At 38.4% G+C, this 16,758-nt stretch overlaps 1 protein-coding gene across 1 annotated transcript in view; it reads left to right on the top strand.

The window, feature by feature from the left end:
* The window catches only part of LOC129781445 (uncharacterized), a 324,032-nt gene that overhangs the window by 84,598 nt on the left and 222,676 nt on the right, over nucleotides 1–16,758 (top strand). Inside the window, exon 8 of the mRNA XM_055789175.1 lies at nucleotides 11,005–11,160. The gene's annotated coding sequence lies outside the window, so the exon portion shown is untranslated. The remainder of the gene's footprint in view (nucleotides 1–11,004; nucleotides 11,161–16,758) is intronic.

Genomic DNA, 16,758 nt, shown 5'->3' with positions numbered 1-16,758 from the left:
AAAATTCTCTATGGAGTAAGCATCTTCAGCCGAGGTGGTGAAAAACCACTAAAAACGATCGAACCGGTATATAACAAGGCAATAAAGATAGCCATTGGTGCCTTCGTTACAAGTCCTACCCTCGCTGTTATGGCAGAGAGTGGGCAACTACCATTTGATCGACTCGTTACGAAGATTGTAACAAATAGAGCTATTCGTTACCTTTCAATTCCTGACCGTGACCATGATGTTACATTAATATCTCGGGCAAAGGACCAATTCAAAGAACACACGAATTAGAATCTTCCCGATATATGTGTACATTTGACGGTCATGGAAAGGAATTGGAATGTAAAACCGCCGAATGTTAACCTTGATTTACTCAAGGAAGTTCGTGCAGAAGATCTCCCATCAAAAGTGAAGGCCTGTTTCAATCACCTCGTAGTAACAAAATTCCAGTTTGAACATCAAGTACACTAAGCACTGATGGTGTCGGTGGCGGTATTTTTGAAAACCGATATACTAGTAGTTTCTCGCTTCCTCCACAATGCACTATTTTTAGCGCAGAAGCATTTTCGCTTCTAATCGCTACCCAAGAGTGCACACATGATTCTCTTCCTATTGTTCTGTTTTATGATCCCGCGAGCTGTCTCCGGGCTCTTCGAAAAGGTAAAAACCTTCACCCATGGATCATTGCAATAGAAGAAGCTGCCTCAGATAAAAATATTACCTTCTGTTGGATTTCCGGTGATACCGGAATTCCTGGAAATATTGTCGCCGACAAATTAGCCGGTAGGGGCAGAATTCAAGAACCCCCTAATGTACCCATTCATCGCTCCGATGCGAAACTTTGGGTAAAACAGCAGATCCACCAAAGTTGGAACATAGCCTGGAGAAACAACAGACCAACTTTTCTTCAAAAAATTAAAAATACCACTCTTCCATGGCATGACAGAAACAACAGTAAGGAAAGACGGCTTCTCACCCGTCTTCGAATCGGCCATACAAAGGTCACTCATACATATCTTTTTCAAAGAAATAAAGAAAAACCTCAATGCTCTTGCAACGAGGCTCCCATCTCTGTAAGTCACTTACTACTGGATTGTCAACATACGAAGGATGCTAGAATTAGGATTAATATTGGAAAAAACCTAAGGGACATATTGAGTAATGATGAAACAGGACTTTACAGGAAAATATAGAACATTTGAAACTAGAATAATAAAAATAGTAGAATAGAAAATCGGAGACGATTGAATCGTTAGATTTAAAGTCTCCGTAAACAAAGGAAAATAAGAAGAAACATTGCAAATACATAGGGGGCGCTTTTGCTCCCACCGAAATGTTGCTTCGTGTAATTTCATATCAATGGCCGATCGTGTATTGTGAAAAAATGATCACAAGTGTAAGTGTAAATTTTGTGTTGTGGTGAAAATTACTTGATATGTGAAACGATTTATTTCAATTTTCATAAATAAAAAATCAAGCTGTTTTTCCGCTCGAGAACGGGTCGTTTGGTTAAGCGGCGAGAAAAATTGTAGAAGTGAAGAAATATTAGAAAAAGTGATTTCCCATATGCTCTACATATAGTATAGTGTAGGTGTTGTTAGTCCAATTAAAATTCGCATTGGGTTGAATTAAACACAAACTAAAAATGATAAAAGAAAATTGCTTTTTCCGTTTCCGTGTTTTCTCTATATTAAGGTTAAAGTGGAAGCTAGCCACAATGGCGCTCATTTCTTTCATGTCCCTCCCTCATCACTCGCCCGAAAATCTATAATTTTGCGAAACAGTGTGAAGAAAATGATCGTTTTCGCACACTTCCCATCAAAACTCGAGCAAGTGCTCTGAAAGTTAAATTTTCATTTTCCAATCTTCGACCATGGTTTTGTTTGTTTGGTGAAATTCGTTATTTTTTCGACACTGATGCCAGACAACATCATCGAAACAGCTATAAAAACTACTCAATAAAATGTTATTCCTTAGTCATAGCGTTTCATGTCATGAAAATCAATAGAATAAAATTTTATTGATATCAATACAATTATTATTTTTACGTTTAATGGGTGTATAATGTAAGTTTAAGCAACTTTAACATTGGGTAAGAAAATTGTATTGCAGAGCTCGGAACACTGCCACGGCTGCCTATGCTTTCAAAAATAGTAAACGGAAAAGTATTACATTACATCAAAATGCCTCGGCCAACGAATATGTTCGAATATGCTCTCCAACGTGAATAGGTTCACAACAATACGATCAACGAAGGAAAATATTAAGGAATTCACCTCTATTCCGGATCCCGAACGGGTTGAAATTGGCAAAATAATGCATTTTGTAACCCGTTCGACTTCGATTAAGCACATTTATCAATCCGTTCGTCTTCGAATTATTTCGAAATTTGTTTATCATCATTGCAAGGATGCCAAATTTGCAGACAAGTTCGCAATTTTACTGATATTAAATTTTTATCGGAGACTCTATTCTGTTGCAGTCTACAGGGCTATCGTATTTCTTTTCTATATGTCTTGACTCAATTCCCTGCAGTTTTTCAAACATCACTTTACTATTCTCACGATTACAAAGGTAGCTGGCAGGTATTTATACACATCAACATTTCATATTTTCGACGAAGACCTTCTGCTGGCATCTCTGGAGGTAATGATATTTACTAAATTCCTAAAGGGCACTGTTTAGATTTGGTGCGCTCTATCGCATTTGTGTACAAAAAGATCAATTCAAAAACAAAATTTGCAAATGAGAGTCCATCTGAGGAGGATATTCTAAAAAAAAATGTAAGATTGTCATTTGTTTCTTTCTTAAATGTAACAGCACTATTCGCATTTTCGCACATCGGGAAGAAAAGATAGCATTATATTAGATCCGCCATTATGAAGGTCAGCAAACTCAAATCAATGTGATATCTAATGGACAGACCAATCCACCAACATTGATTCCAAGTGCCCCAGCAAACTTGCAATGACAGCTTCACCAATGTAGAGCCCTCCGCCAAATCTATCAGCAGCTAACATCCCTCCAAATCCAATATTCGCACATACTTTGTCGAACCTAGCATACTACCCATACCTCTCGCCAATGCCATCAGCCGGTAGCATTCCAGCTTCGATAACTTCGAATGGGGCGATCCCGGACCAGCGCCAACACCTGTCAATCAAGGATCATCTAGTCAATCCACGATACCAAACAGTGCAAGCTCTCCAATGCCATCATCACCTGCGATTGGAGTGGGCGCGGAAACTTCACCATCAGCAGCTGCTTCATCAAATGTACCCTCGGGCACTGCCACTGCCATTACCGCTGTTGGAACACTTAAAGCACAACCTGCGACAGTTGCGGAGGCGGGCGCTGCCCGGCTAGAAGGTTTCCTAATATTGTGGTCGAGGAGCAAGAAAAACGTGACTGGTTGGACATTTTCTTTACCTTGTGTCGGGTGTGAATCCTGATGACCGTGGTACAGCGCGGACTCGATTATATACAGTTTTTGATTTCTGTTCACTGTATATAATCGAGTCAATTTTTTTTTATTTGTTTTTTTTACATGTATTTTTCGATTTTTGAAAATAAAAGAGGAATTTGATTTTTGATTCATCCCCTTTAAGTCAGAAAACACCTTTCTCACACGAAAAAAAATAATTTTTCCAGATTGTCTTAGGAGGTGATAGACGATTATATTTGATGAAAAAACTACTCCTACGCATATTTTCGAATTTCAACAATGACAGAGTTATAGAACAGAGAAGAGATAGTTTTTTTTTTGTTTCGGACTCTGTTGCTTCAAACTGGCTCTACATTAAAAAGTACGCTAAGGAAGACAATTTTGATGATTTCATTTGCAAGATGAGAAAAATTAGTACAGGATTAGTAGTGGAACAACTCAATTAGTGGATGTTAATAACATTTTGGAAGTAAAAAACTTCAAAGTTAATAATTTTTAATGTGTTATTATTAATTTTATCCTAAAATTTTTTGCAACAATTAAATTGAAGTTCTTTAACCGCTCTACAATTCGTTCTTTGACGCCCAACTTCTATCTTTCATTATTTGGCTGCAATATCGATCTAAACAATTCCTGGTGAAAATTCAAGCAATATCTTAAAAAATCCCGATTTTTACCCCACTGCACATGTAATAGCCACTTAAACTTCACCTTAACGCTGAAAGGCTCTCCTTTCCTTCTTGAAATAAGCTAGAAAATTTTTGTTTTTCCAAGCTGTATATAATCGAGTCCAAAATTGTATATAATCGAATCACATATAATCGAGTCCGACCTGTATATCTATACTCGTCTCCGGCAAGATGCTTAACGGTAGTTTTCGTAGGAGTGTTGCTCTATCTATATCAACTCGGCTGTTTCCGCAACAATAACACCGATCGGTTGGAAAAAGCTCGCAGAATTGTCGTTCAGCAGATCAACAATGCTTACGGAGTGAGACCAAATATCATTCCTCGGGCACGAATGGTTCCTCCCAGGCCGGTTGCTGCGGATGTGGCAGTTAATTATCTTTAAGCGGCGCAAAACCCGGTTCCAGCACCTCCAGCTGAGTAACCTCCTGTGGCCGCTTACCTCTTTAAAAATCAATGAGAAAAATTATAAATTGAAATCTATATAATTTTACAAGGTTTTACCTTTAATTCGAATGTAGACGAATGCACAATAAATAATTTGCTGCAGAAACTATTACTTTTAAAACCATTTGCCGTTTTGACGTGGGACTACGTATAACCGGAATATATGGAGGGTAAAATGAAAACCTAAACACAGAACATGCAGGAAAAAATGAAAGATTTCGAATGCTTATAGCTCGAACATTTCTTACTGGATAGGAGAGCTGTTTGCATCACTTGATAGGGAATATTTCTACGCATCTATCGCAACTAACAAAATGTTGTTTTTCATTAGATAAACAACTGAATAACTGTAAAATATTAGGCGTTATCTAAACGCCCTAACTGCATCGTTCTGATTGGCCCGATTTACGGTTTCCCTAACACAGACTTTAAAACCAAGCATGAAGTGTAGATATTGAAAAGAATTGGTCCCAAGATGGATCCTTGAGGAACACCTGCATTCACAATGAATTTCTCTGATGAAATATTGTTTATAGAAACATTGAACGCTCTATCAGAAAGATAATTTTTTATAATTTTTATCAAGTATGTAGGAAAACCAAAGTTCTGAAGCTTGTAAATGAGACCATTATGCCAAACATTATCAAATGCTTTTTCAACATCAAGAAGTGCCATGGCAGATGATTTTGAAACTGACTTGTTTCGTCTGATTATATTGTATACTCTACGAAGCTGGTGAATTGTAGAGTGAACTTTTCGGAATCCAAACTGCTCATCCAAAAATATATTGTGCTCATCTGCAAAAGCAAGAATGCGCGTTAATATAATTTTTTCGAATACTTTCGAAAATGCTGGGAGAAGGCTAATTGGTCGATAGCTCTTTGAAGAAGAAGGATCTTTTCCCGGTTTTAGTATCGGGATCACTTTTGCCAACTTCCAACTCGAGGGGAAGTAGCCAAGTGATAGACATCTGTTGAAGACAGAAGTCATAATTTCATATAAGTTGTTACTAAGATGTTTCAACTCAATGTTAAATATACTGTCGAAGCCGGGGGCCTTCATATTCTTCAACGAGCGTATAACCGAGATAACCTCTGCAGTCGAGATGATTTCACTCTCTTGAGGTACAGAATGGATATTGTCAATAGCCCTTACAGTATCATTCGCCGAAGCTTCAAATGGACTTGTAATGTTCTGGCCAAGATTGTGTGAACTAGCGAAATGGTTGCCAATTGCATTAGCCTTTTCGGCAGGTGTTATCAATCGTTCTGAATTGTCAGGTTGAAGAAGAGGAGGAATAGGATTAGACTTGGTCTTGAGAATTTTAGCGAGCCTCCAAAAAGGCTTGGAGTTATTCGGAAGTTTACTAATATCTTTTGCGAATTTTTTGTTACGGAGATCAATCATTCTGGCCTGGATAACCTTGGTTAACTGATTATACTGTCGTTTCCTCTCTCGAATACCAGTACGTTGGTACTGCCTTCGATAGAGGTTCCGAAGCCTAATCAAATGTTTAGTAATGGAATCAATTTGAACAGAGTCACTCACCTGAATCGTTTCTGGGATGTGGTTTTGGCGAGCCTGAATAACTGCAGTTTGAATAGAGCAGACCTGTTGCTTCGATATCTTCGGGAGATTCAAGAGGCTGATTGAGATCAATGTTGTTGTCAATAAGCTGCTGGAATTCCACCCAATTCGCACGATGATGGTCCCGTCTACATTGTGGCCTCCTGACTACGACATTCACTCCCAATTCAACCATCACTGGGAAGTGATCCGAACTCAACTCGTTAAGGGCAATAGGATCACCGATGTGGCGATCCATGTTGGTAATGAAGAAATCAATTATGGAATGTACTCCAGAACGAGAAATGCGAGTGGGGGTCGCTGGACTAAGAATCCTGTAGCGCCCACACTGTAGATCATCATTTAGAGTCACTCCATATTGATTCCTCCTTTGGTTTCCCCAGGACTGATGTCGAGCATTAATGTCCCCGCCGATGACGTATTTCGACTGCCTTCGTGTTAGCTTGATGATATCGTTTTTAAGAAGCAACGCTGAGCCATCTCTGATTGACGTCTGTTTGGGATAGTAGACCGCAATCACGATAATAGACCCAATCGATGTTGTGATTTCCGCCCCAATAGCTTCGATGATGTTGAGTTTCAGACACGGCAAAAGTCGATATCTGATGTTATTTCTGATGGCTAAGGCAACACCTCCTCCACCAGAACCAGCACGATCCATTCTCAATAGACGATAATTCGGGACTCGAATATTAATATTCGGTTTAAGATGCGTCTCAGTAACGATAGCTACGTTGATGCTGTTTGTCACCAGGAAGTCAGTGAACTCGATAAGCTTACTCTTAAGAGAGCAGGCATTCCAATTAATTAGCCTTAGAGATGACCGATCCATGGTTATAATAAAAATGTAGCATAACTTGTACTTGTTCCTGTTGGTTGCGACAACTTCTAGTCTGTCGATCTAGTTCAAGAACAGGGTTGCAAGTTCTTGCATGCTATAAAGCTCCTCAGTAGAAGAGGAATGAGGTGAAGGTTTTGGTGTAGGTGATAAACCAATAGCTGCAACCTTACTATAGCTCGGTTGCTCCTTTTTTGGCTTTTCGCTAGAAGAGGCCGTTTGGGGGCGACCTGTAGGAAGTGGAAGAGGAGGAAGAACAGGAATCGTGCGAGAAACCATTGGAGGGAACTCTTTGTCAGTAAATTCTGGAACCTTCTTCCTATTCTGTGTTTTATCAGTAGCTTGCTTCCAGATACGTTTAAAATCCGCACGTTTTGTGCAGCTACGGCTGGTGGCTTGGTGACTTTCGCCACAGTTAACGCATTTGCGAGGTTCTTTTTCTGGAAGGCTGCAAGTGCTTGTTAGGTGGTCAGCAGCACACTTGCCACAACGAGTTTTCATGTGACAGTTTCTTGTTCCGTGTCCGAAACCAAGGCAATTTGAACATTGCGTTACATCCCGATGTTGAGGTTTGTATCGGTCCCATTGTACCGAGATGTTGAAGATCTCACTGATTTCTCTTATGCGAGTTATGTTGGCTGATCCTTTCTTGAAGTGGATCAGGTACAAAACATTGGAATACCCATTGTCTGGCGTTTTATGCCTAGTCATCCGATATACAGCTAACAGCTGAATATTGTATGATTGTTCCAGATCTTTTTTAATATCCTCCAACTCAATAGCAGGAAGACCTCGCAACACCACCTTAAATGGTTTTTCAGACGGCGTATCGTGAGTGTAAAACTCATGATTTTTTGATTTCAGGTATGATCCAATTATTTTATATTGCTCCAGGTTGGGACTAGTGATTTTAATCCCGATGCTGCATATTTTAAAAACTGGCTGCAATTTCAGCGCCAGCAATTCAGACCTCAAAGTTCCTATATCTCTCGATGTTGTAAAATAAGGTGGTACTTTCACCTTTTTCTCTACATTTACTTTCTCGGTAGTTGGTTCCTCCTCGGTATGGCCATCCAATAAAGCATAGCGGTTTCTTTCTAATATTGGCTCCTTGCCGGTGTCCGATCGATGTCGTTTGTTGGTGCCATGTGGTATGCCTGGGTCGGTTGACCGGGTTTTCCCCATTGTTGTAGTCCTCAAGGGCAGACAGGTAGTTGATGAATCGCAGGTAGACAATCTGAAAAGAGAAATAAATAGCTTTTTAAAAATCAGGTAATGAATGGAGCTCCAAACACGTCCGTCTCTGTCGACGGTCGGAGTGGAATGATAAAAGTTTGCCTCAGCGAGATCCACTGTTTATACTCTAGGCAAGTGTTCCCCTTCAATCTTCTTCTTTTCCTCTGTTCGCGGAGACTTTAAATCCTACGATTTCCCCTTCAATGCTCGTTATTGACAGCTCTGTTCTGGAAAGCACGCAAATGGACAGAACAAATGTAAGGAAAAATGAAAACGCTTAAAGTTTTCATGAATTTTAACCATTTACAAACCAGGAGATTCCAATGTATAGCATATTAAACAAATCTTAGGGAATTTCCGATTCGTTTAGTATGTAAATCGCCAAAATCTGTTCGCGGCAAAAATAGTTATTAACATTAACTTTATTTCATAAAAACGTGACCTGTTTTCTGATTTGGCACCCTTAATGAAAGACGTAGTTCTACGTCAAAACGGCATGTAACGCTTTAGATAATTAATTTTTAAATGCTGATAAAAAATATCAGCCAAATCGGTCGAGTAGATCCTGATATATTGATACCACCAATTGAAAAACATGGTTTTGAGAAAAACGCGTTTGAAAATTCGTACAGCAATACTCTGTAACTCCTTCTATTCTCCTTCCTCCTTCTATAAGACCAGGTGATGACCTTGCAGCTTTATGTCATTGTAAACAAACAATGCTTCAATTTATATTCTACTGTGTAGATATTGGTGACTAGTGATCCCCGATACAGAAATCAATTATTAATCGAACGAATACGGTGCAACTATCGCAATAAACGAAGCCTGAGACGAGACATGACAATAGGGGGCCGATTCCGGACCACCACTTCTGTCAAACTCGGACCACTTGCAACTCGCCTTCTGATTGGCTAATGAGTAAAATAATTAACAAAGATAAATATGTTGCCAAATATATTCAAAATTGAATAATTGTTGCATTCACATTTCAATTTAGCGATAATTTCTATAATGGATTTGTTTTGTATATTTTCGTTTCTATTACGTCCGGTGTTCCCGAAGAGAAGGAAACATTGCATCGGAATTTCCACCCTACATCTTTTCGGGATTATTTTGCCATCTAGCATAGCATAATAGCAGCGACCTAACAAAGAAGAGCATTCAATTATTTTCCAACCGTAAAGCAGTTAGCAATATAATTATAATCTAATAACAAATAACAACCAACGCAGCAGAAAAGTATTTAAAATCATATTGGAACTTGAATAAACCATACATACCTACAGAAAAAAAACCTGAATAAACGCTATGTTATTATTTGGGAATGTATGATTTTATCAATATTTCAGTACTGTTAGTATTTGAACGATATCAAAGTTAAATTATAAGGCCTTATTTCCGTATACACTCCACGGTAAAAACGAATTGAAGTTTATCCGCGATGACAGAGATACGGTATCGATATCTGGAAACGAAATAAGCTTTTAACAAGTCTTACTACTCGGCCCGAAGGCACTTTTAAATTGTTAAAACCTGAATGAAAATTTTTACTTGGCGTTATTTATTTACTTGAAGAACGTCTTTCTTACCCTAACTTGACCTGTTTTCTATACACTTTGCGATATTCTCACTAAAACTACTCATTATAATATAAAATTATCTTCAGATACAATTTTTGTACGAGATTATTTTACCAAATGAAGAAAGCAAAGTTTTCCATTCACAATCAACACTAATATGATACGGAGAAGTTAATTTTCATTCATAATTTCTATTTGAAGAGTGTTCATTCTACCTGAAAACCCATCATTTTCTCTAACTCGTAAAACGAAATTTCATGGCGTGTCGTCCATTCCGTTTTCATCTTGAAGTGTAAACGGTAAGGCCCGTAATCTCTTGATAAATAAAATGAACTTTGAATTTAATTCATATATGTCAACATATCATACACCTACTATCAAATCTACGTTTTCTAGTTTTCTTTATCTCTTCACATTTTATTTTTTGGATACCAAAATAACAGGAAAATACTTATTGTTTAAAATATGTGATATTCGGTCGGAAGATTAATACAAAAAAAATTATGCAACTCAGAAAATACATGATACGAAGAACACATGTTTTTCATGGGAAAATAATCTTCCGAAATTTTATAACATTTGGCAACCTTCACATCTCGCTTCCCTGTTATCTAGCACTTGGTCGAAGAAAATGCAGAAAGAAGAGTAAGAAGCCAGTTGTCACGTCTTGTCTTAGGTGATTACATCGTGTTGGCTCAACCGATCCCGCTTCCGTTGCTACCTTCAAAATTTTTGTGTGCAGTCAGCCGATTGCAAAATTCCAGCCGTAAATTGCACTCAACCGAGGGCTGTGTGTTTTTGAAGTTATCCTTTGGCTTGTGTAGAGAAAAAGACTATACCTAAAAGTGTGTTTTTGTTTCCCGAGAATTCGCGTGAAGAAAAAATTGTGTCCGATCGGAAGTTCCCGTGTGTCCTTAGATTGACGACGCAGTTTGTGTGAGCATAACTCTGCAACGTGTCCGAAAAAGTTGTAGAAGTAAAACAAAACGTGTATGATTCTGTACGAAACCGACGGTGTGTAAACTAAATGTATGAGTACAAACAAACTGAAGTGTTTTGTCCAATCAATTTGCATTGTAATAGGTTATTGATAACAACTGTGATTAAATTATCTTAACTTTTTTTAATTAAATGAAGTAATTTTCCGGCTATGACTTTCATTAAATACTTTTTTACCCTCATGTATATTTTCAGGTGATTGCATCCAGAAATCTTTAGACGATATCGCACAAAATTCAGCCATTCGAAATGACGTTCCTTCACAACAAACAGGCTCAAAACAAAAGAATTCTGATACTGGAAATACGTTGTCTAGCAATGAAAGCATGTCTGTTGTCGATGAATTGAAAGGTATGTACAATAGAACAATCAATTTTTTTATTCTTCTAATTTGTTGATTCGTATGTTGTAATTTAAAAACCAAAGATTGTTTAAAGCACTGGTTGGAAAACTTATGAAGCGATCGCCGTTGACGTATTCTATGACCAAAACCGCGTTCTCTCTCGACCTCTCCGTCATTGGTTCCGATCTAAAATTGATTGGATAACAACTCGACAAATATTTGGATTTTTGAAATATTTTGAGCGTATCAGTGGTGCAATGAGTTTGTTCTCTATGATCGGAAAAATTACCGACTGGACCATTTTTGGATCTAAATGCTATTGGATTACATCACGGGAACACCAAGCCAAACTGATGCTATTGGATTACATCACGGGAACACCAAGCCGAATGCGTAAATGGGTGCGAATATTACTTCGCTCGGACGCATTCATACGCAAACAATTTTTCATGACTGTTCCATGCGAAAGCAGAACAGAAACCGATGCGAGTGAAAGTACTCACGCCTTGCGTATGTCTGCTTTTCGCGTTGACGGTGGAATGGTGTCATCTGGATACGACATTAGTTTGTATGAGACCAGCTATTCTCTATCAGTCGCCCTTAAAGCAGTTTTAAATTGCTAAAATTTGTATGAAATTTTTTTCTTGGTGTTATTTACCTATTAGACGTACGTCGTTATGACCCTAATTTAAACGATTTTCAGATTTTTCAGATATTCTCACCAGAACATAACATTATAATATAAAATTATCTAGAGACACAATTTTTGCATGATATTTTTTCACTACTTGCAAGCAAAAGTGATTTTCATTTACATAGAGTACTAATTTTTTTTTGGGAAAATTAATTCTCATTCATAATTTTGATTTTAAAAGTGTGTTCATTTCTACTGCAACCCCATATTGTCATGCCTACTCCTCCATTCCGTAATACGAAGCTCAATGCCCAAACACTCATGCAAGCGAGCAAAACAAATCACGGTTTCTTCATGTGCCTATATTTTGTGACCGTGTTCGGGAACACATTGCGATCACCAATCATCATCAATGAGCAAGATTGTTATGATTTCAATAGCTTGCTTTCAAAGCAATTTTTAAGCTTTTGAACCGATAAGTGACAATCATATAATTCGTTGACATTTTATCTCTTGGATGAAGTGATTATTATACCACTCCATCCAGCCGGTAAAGAGGTATTAACGTTCAAAACCTTGCAGTCCAGCGTCACTCTCTCGTTTTAGAAACTTTGAACTAACACCCCGGTACAGAAATGAAAGACGTAGTCAAAACCAACATCTTCTATACAATTTTCGACTCTTTTGAGTTGTGTTGGAAAAGTTCTAGAAAGGATAGTAAATCGACGCCTAAAGACCTTTTTAGAGTCTAATAAGCTGCTCGATCCAAGACAGTTCGCTTTTCGTGCGGGAAAATGCACAGAAGATCACCTCGAAGATCTACAGGCTATTGTACATGACGTTATTGAGAAAGATCACCACGCAGATGTGGCATCACTTTATCTAAGTAAAGCATTTGATCAGCATGGAGATATCCAGTATTGAAGAGTCTCTTCGACTGGGTGATCCGTGGAAGACTAGGTTTCTATGTGAAAAGTTTCCTAGAAAATAGAACTCAGAGCCATAGTCAACAACACAAAATCTTCATTGAAAATCCAAGAAAGGGGAATTCCCCAAGGCTCGGTTGTATCGCCAACCCTCTTCATAATTATTATGCAGTCCCTTTTTGCAAAAAATCCGGAAAATGTAAAAATTCTTGTCTATGCGACATTGTGCTAGTTTCAGTTAGCGTCACTGCATCAGCAACAAGAAAAACAGAAAGTGGGTTATATCTATGGTATAACCGCAAGGGTGACGTAGGACTATCGTTGATTTAGAGATCATTTGTTTGAATTTGAATCTGAATTCATTCTGAATGAATGAATATTTGGGGGACTTCGAAAACGAGAGTGTTACGTTGGATGCACAAGGTTTTATGCATCCAATATTGGATACGGAAATATTCTACTGATAGGGAAGAATAATCTTCAGAAGCTATTCTGTTAATTGGCATTGATTGAAAAATCACAAAACCAATGTATTTGGTCACAGTGTTACATGGATAGAAAACATTAAAATAAACTCTTTCACTTGAATGTAATTTTAAATTCCCAGAGGAACTGGCAGATTATTTTCAGTAACGATTAGATATTACCACATTTTCCTCGATACTGGAAGCCCACCAGTGGTTTATGCTAACTCGATAACCATCTGTTAATAGCACTTGATTGAAACATATTTGGTCACAGTGTTACATAGATAGAAAACATTCAAATAAATTCTTTCACATGAATGTATTTTTAAATTCCCAGAGGAACTGGCAGATTATTTTCCGGATCTTTCTCGATGCTGAATGGCATCCAAACGGTAAGAATTCCGTGCGTGTATATGTGTGTGTAGCGGCTGCTTCGATGGTCACCTTCTCTTCTCCTGAAGGATCGGCTTCTCTGTGCTCCCTCACAGGTTCAAACAAACTGCCTGCGTTTCAGGGCAGATCTCGATCCTTCGCCGTCCAGCACCCTCAGCAACGATGTTGTCTTGTCGATGTCCTCACGAAAAATGAATGCGTCTCACCACCAGAATATCGCTTAAGTATGCTTTTTGTGCGTGATTGAATCGAGAGAAGGCATGGTTTACGATGGCAATTTGGAAGGCAAACTAGAGGGGAATGAACTCTCTGAGCTCGGAACTTTCGGCGACTGAGCAATAATCGATTGCGGGCGCATACAATATTGGATACGGAAATATTCTACTGATGGGGAAGAATAATCTTCAGAAGCTATTCTGTTAATTGCGATTGATTGAAAAATCACAAAACCAAATGTATTTGGTCACAGTGTTACATGGATAGAAAACATTCAAATAAACTCTTTCACATGAATGTATTTTTAAATTCCCAGAGGAATTGGCAGATTATTTTCAGTAACGATTAGATATTTCCACATTTTCCTCGATACTGGAAGCCCACCAGTGGTTAATGCTAACTCGATAACCATCTGTTAATAGCACTTGATTGAAACATATTTGGTCACAGTGTTACATGGATAGAAAACATTCAAATAAACTCTTTCACATGAATGTATTTTTAAATTCCCAGAGGAACTGGCAGATTATTTTCCGGATCTTTCTCGATGCTGAATGGCATCCAAACGGAAAGAATGCCGTGCGTGTATGTGTGTGTGTTTGTAGCGGCTGCTTCGAGATCTTCCCGGGGAACAGTTTGTGGCATCACTCTCCTCCTGATGGATTCCCTTCTGGCCTAAGGTGCACAAACAGGCTCTTAGAGACACCGTTCATTCGCGCTTTCATGATAAACGAAGAGCTTCACCACAACAGCGACAACATGCTCCAATCGCTGTTCAATTAGAACTAAGTGGATTTCCGAGCGGCGCTCGCTTATATACCGATTGGTGATTTCAATAGCCTGTTTTGAAAGCAATTTTAAGACTATTGAAACAAGTTTTTGGATCAGAAAGTAACAAGTATAGAACGCGTAGACATTTTATCTATCGAATGAAGTGTTTATCATACCATTTCGTTCAGTTGTTTAGGAGCTATTAACGCTCAAAATCTCGGTCTCCGGCGTAACGCTTTCGTTTTCGAAACTTTGATTTTACACCCCGGTATAGAAATGTAAGACGTAGTCCTACGTCAAAAGACTTCAGAAAGCGATTGATTCTGTTCAAAACGGGGCTGGTTTCGATATATCCCCGAAAAATCAAAACTTCTGCATATATGTAATCCCAAAGCTCACTTCAAAGTTTCCAACCCTAAAATTTTCGAAACCCAAATTCCCTCAGTCAAAACTCTCAAAATACTTGGAGTAACTTTTGATAAGAGACTGATTTTTAAACCACATGCTCAGATGGTCAAAAAAGATGCCCGCAATAGATTGAATCTATTGAAGGCGATTTCTGGCAATCTAGTTTTGGGACATAGGAAATCTCTTTTACGGATAATAAATGCTTGGTTAATACCAAAAATTCTCTATGGAGTAAGCATCTTCAGCCGAGGTGGTGAAAAACCACTAAAAACGATCGAACCGGTATATAACAAGGCAATAAAGATAGCCATTGGTGCCTTCGTTACAAGTCCTACCCTCGCTGTTATGGCAGAGAGTGGGCAACTACCATTTGATCGACTCGTTACGAAGATTGTAACAAATAGAGCTATTCGTTACCTTTCAATTCCTGACCGTGACCATGATGTTACATTAATATCTCGGGCAAAGGACCAATTCAAAGAACACACGAATTAGAATCTTCCCGATATATGTGTACATTTGACGGTCATGGAAAGGAATTGGAATGTAAAACCGCCGAATGTTAACCTTGATTTACTCAAGGAAGTTCGTGCAGAAGATCTCCCATCAAAAGTGAAGGCCTCAATCACCTCGTAGTAACAAAATTCCAGTTTGAACATCAAGTACACTAAGCACTGATGGTGTCGGTTGCGGTATTTTTGAAAACCGATATACTGGTAGTTTCTCGCTTCCTCCACAATGCACTATTTTTAGCGCAGAAGCATTTTCGCTTCTAATCGCTACCCAAGAGTGCACACATGATTCTCTTCCTATTGTTCTGTTTTATGATCCCGCGAGCTGTCTCCGGGCTCTTCGAAAAGGTAAAAACCTTCACCCATGGATCATTGCAATAGAAGAAGCTGCCTCAGATAAAAATATTACCTTCTGTTGGATTCCCGGTGATACCGGAATTCCTGGAAATATTGTCGCCGACAAATTAGCCGGTAGGGGCAGAATTCAAGAACCCCCTAATGTACCCATTCCTCGCTCCGATGCGAAACTTTGGGTAAAACAGCAGATCCACCAAAGTTGGAACATAGCCTGGAGAAACAACAGACCAACTTTTCCTCAAAAAATTAAAAATACCACTCTTCCATGGCATGACAGAAACAACAGTAAGGAAAGACGGCTTCTCACCCGTCTTCGAATCGGCCATACAAAGGTCACTCATACATATCTTTTTCAAAGAAATAAAGAAAAACCTCAATGCTCTTGCAACGAGGCTCCCATCTCTGTAAGTCACTTACTACTGGATTGTCAACATACGAAGGATGCTAGAATTAGGATTAATATTGGAAAAAACCTAAGGGACATATTGAGTAATGATGACATTCAGGAGAATAACTTAATTGAATTTTTGAAAGAAACAGGACTTTACAGGAAAATATAGAACATTTGAAACTAGAATAATAAAAATAGTAGAAAAGAAAATCGGAGACGATTGAATCGTTAGATTTAAAGTCTCCGTAAACAAAGGAAAATAAGAAGAAACATTGCAAATACATAGGGGGCGCTTTTGCTCCCACCGAAATGTTGCTTCGTGTAATTTCATATCAATGGCCGATCGTGTATTGTGAAAAAATGATCACAAGTGTAAGTGTAAATTTTGTGTTGTGGTGAAAATTACTTGATATGTGAAACGATTTATTTCAATTTTCATAAATAAAAAATCAAGCTGTTTTTCCGCTCGAGAACGGGTCGTTTGGTTAAGCGGCGAGAAAAATTGTAGAAGTGAAGAAATATTAGAAAAAG

Source organism: Toxorhynchites rutilus, unplaced genomic scaffold (genome assembly GCF_029784135.1).
Source record: "Toxorhynchites rutilus septentrionalis strain SRP unplaced genomic scaffold, ASM2978413v1 HiC_scaffold_10, whole genome shotgun sequence".
NCBI classification, from domain to species: domain Eukaryota; kingdom Metazoa; phylum Arthropoda; class Insecta; order Diptera; family Culicidae; genus Toxorhynchites; species Toxorhynchites rutilus.
The sequence above is the reverse complement of the archived record's forward strand: the minus strand, read 5'-3'. Positions and strand labels throughout refer to the sequence as shown.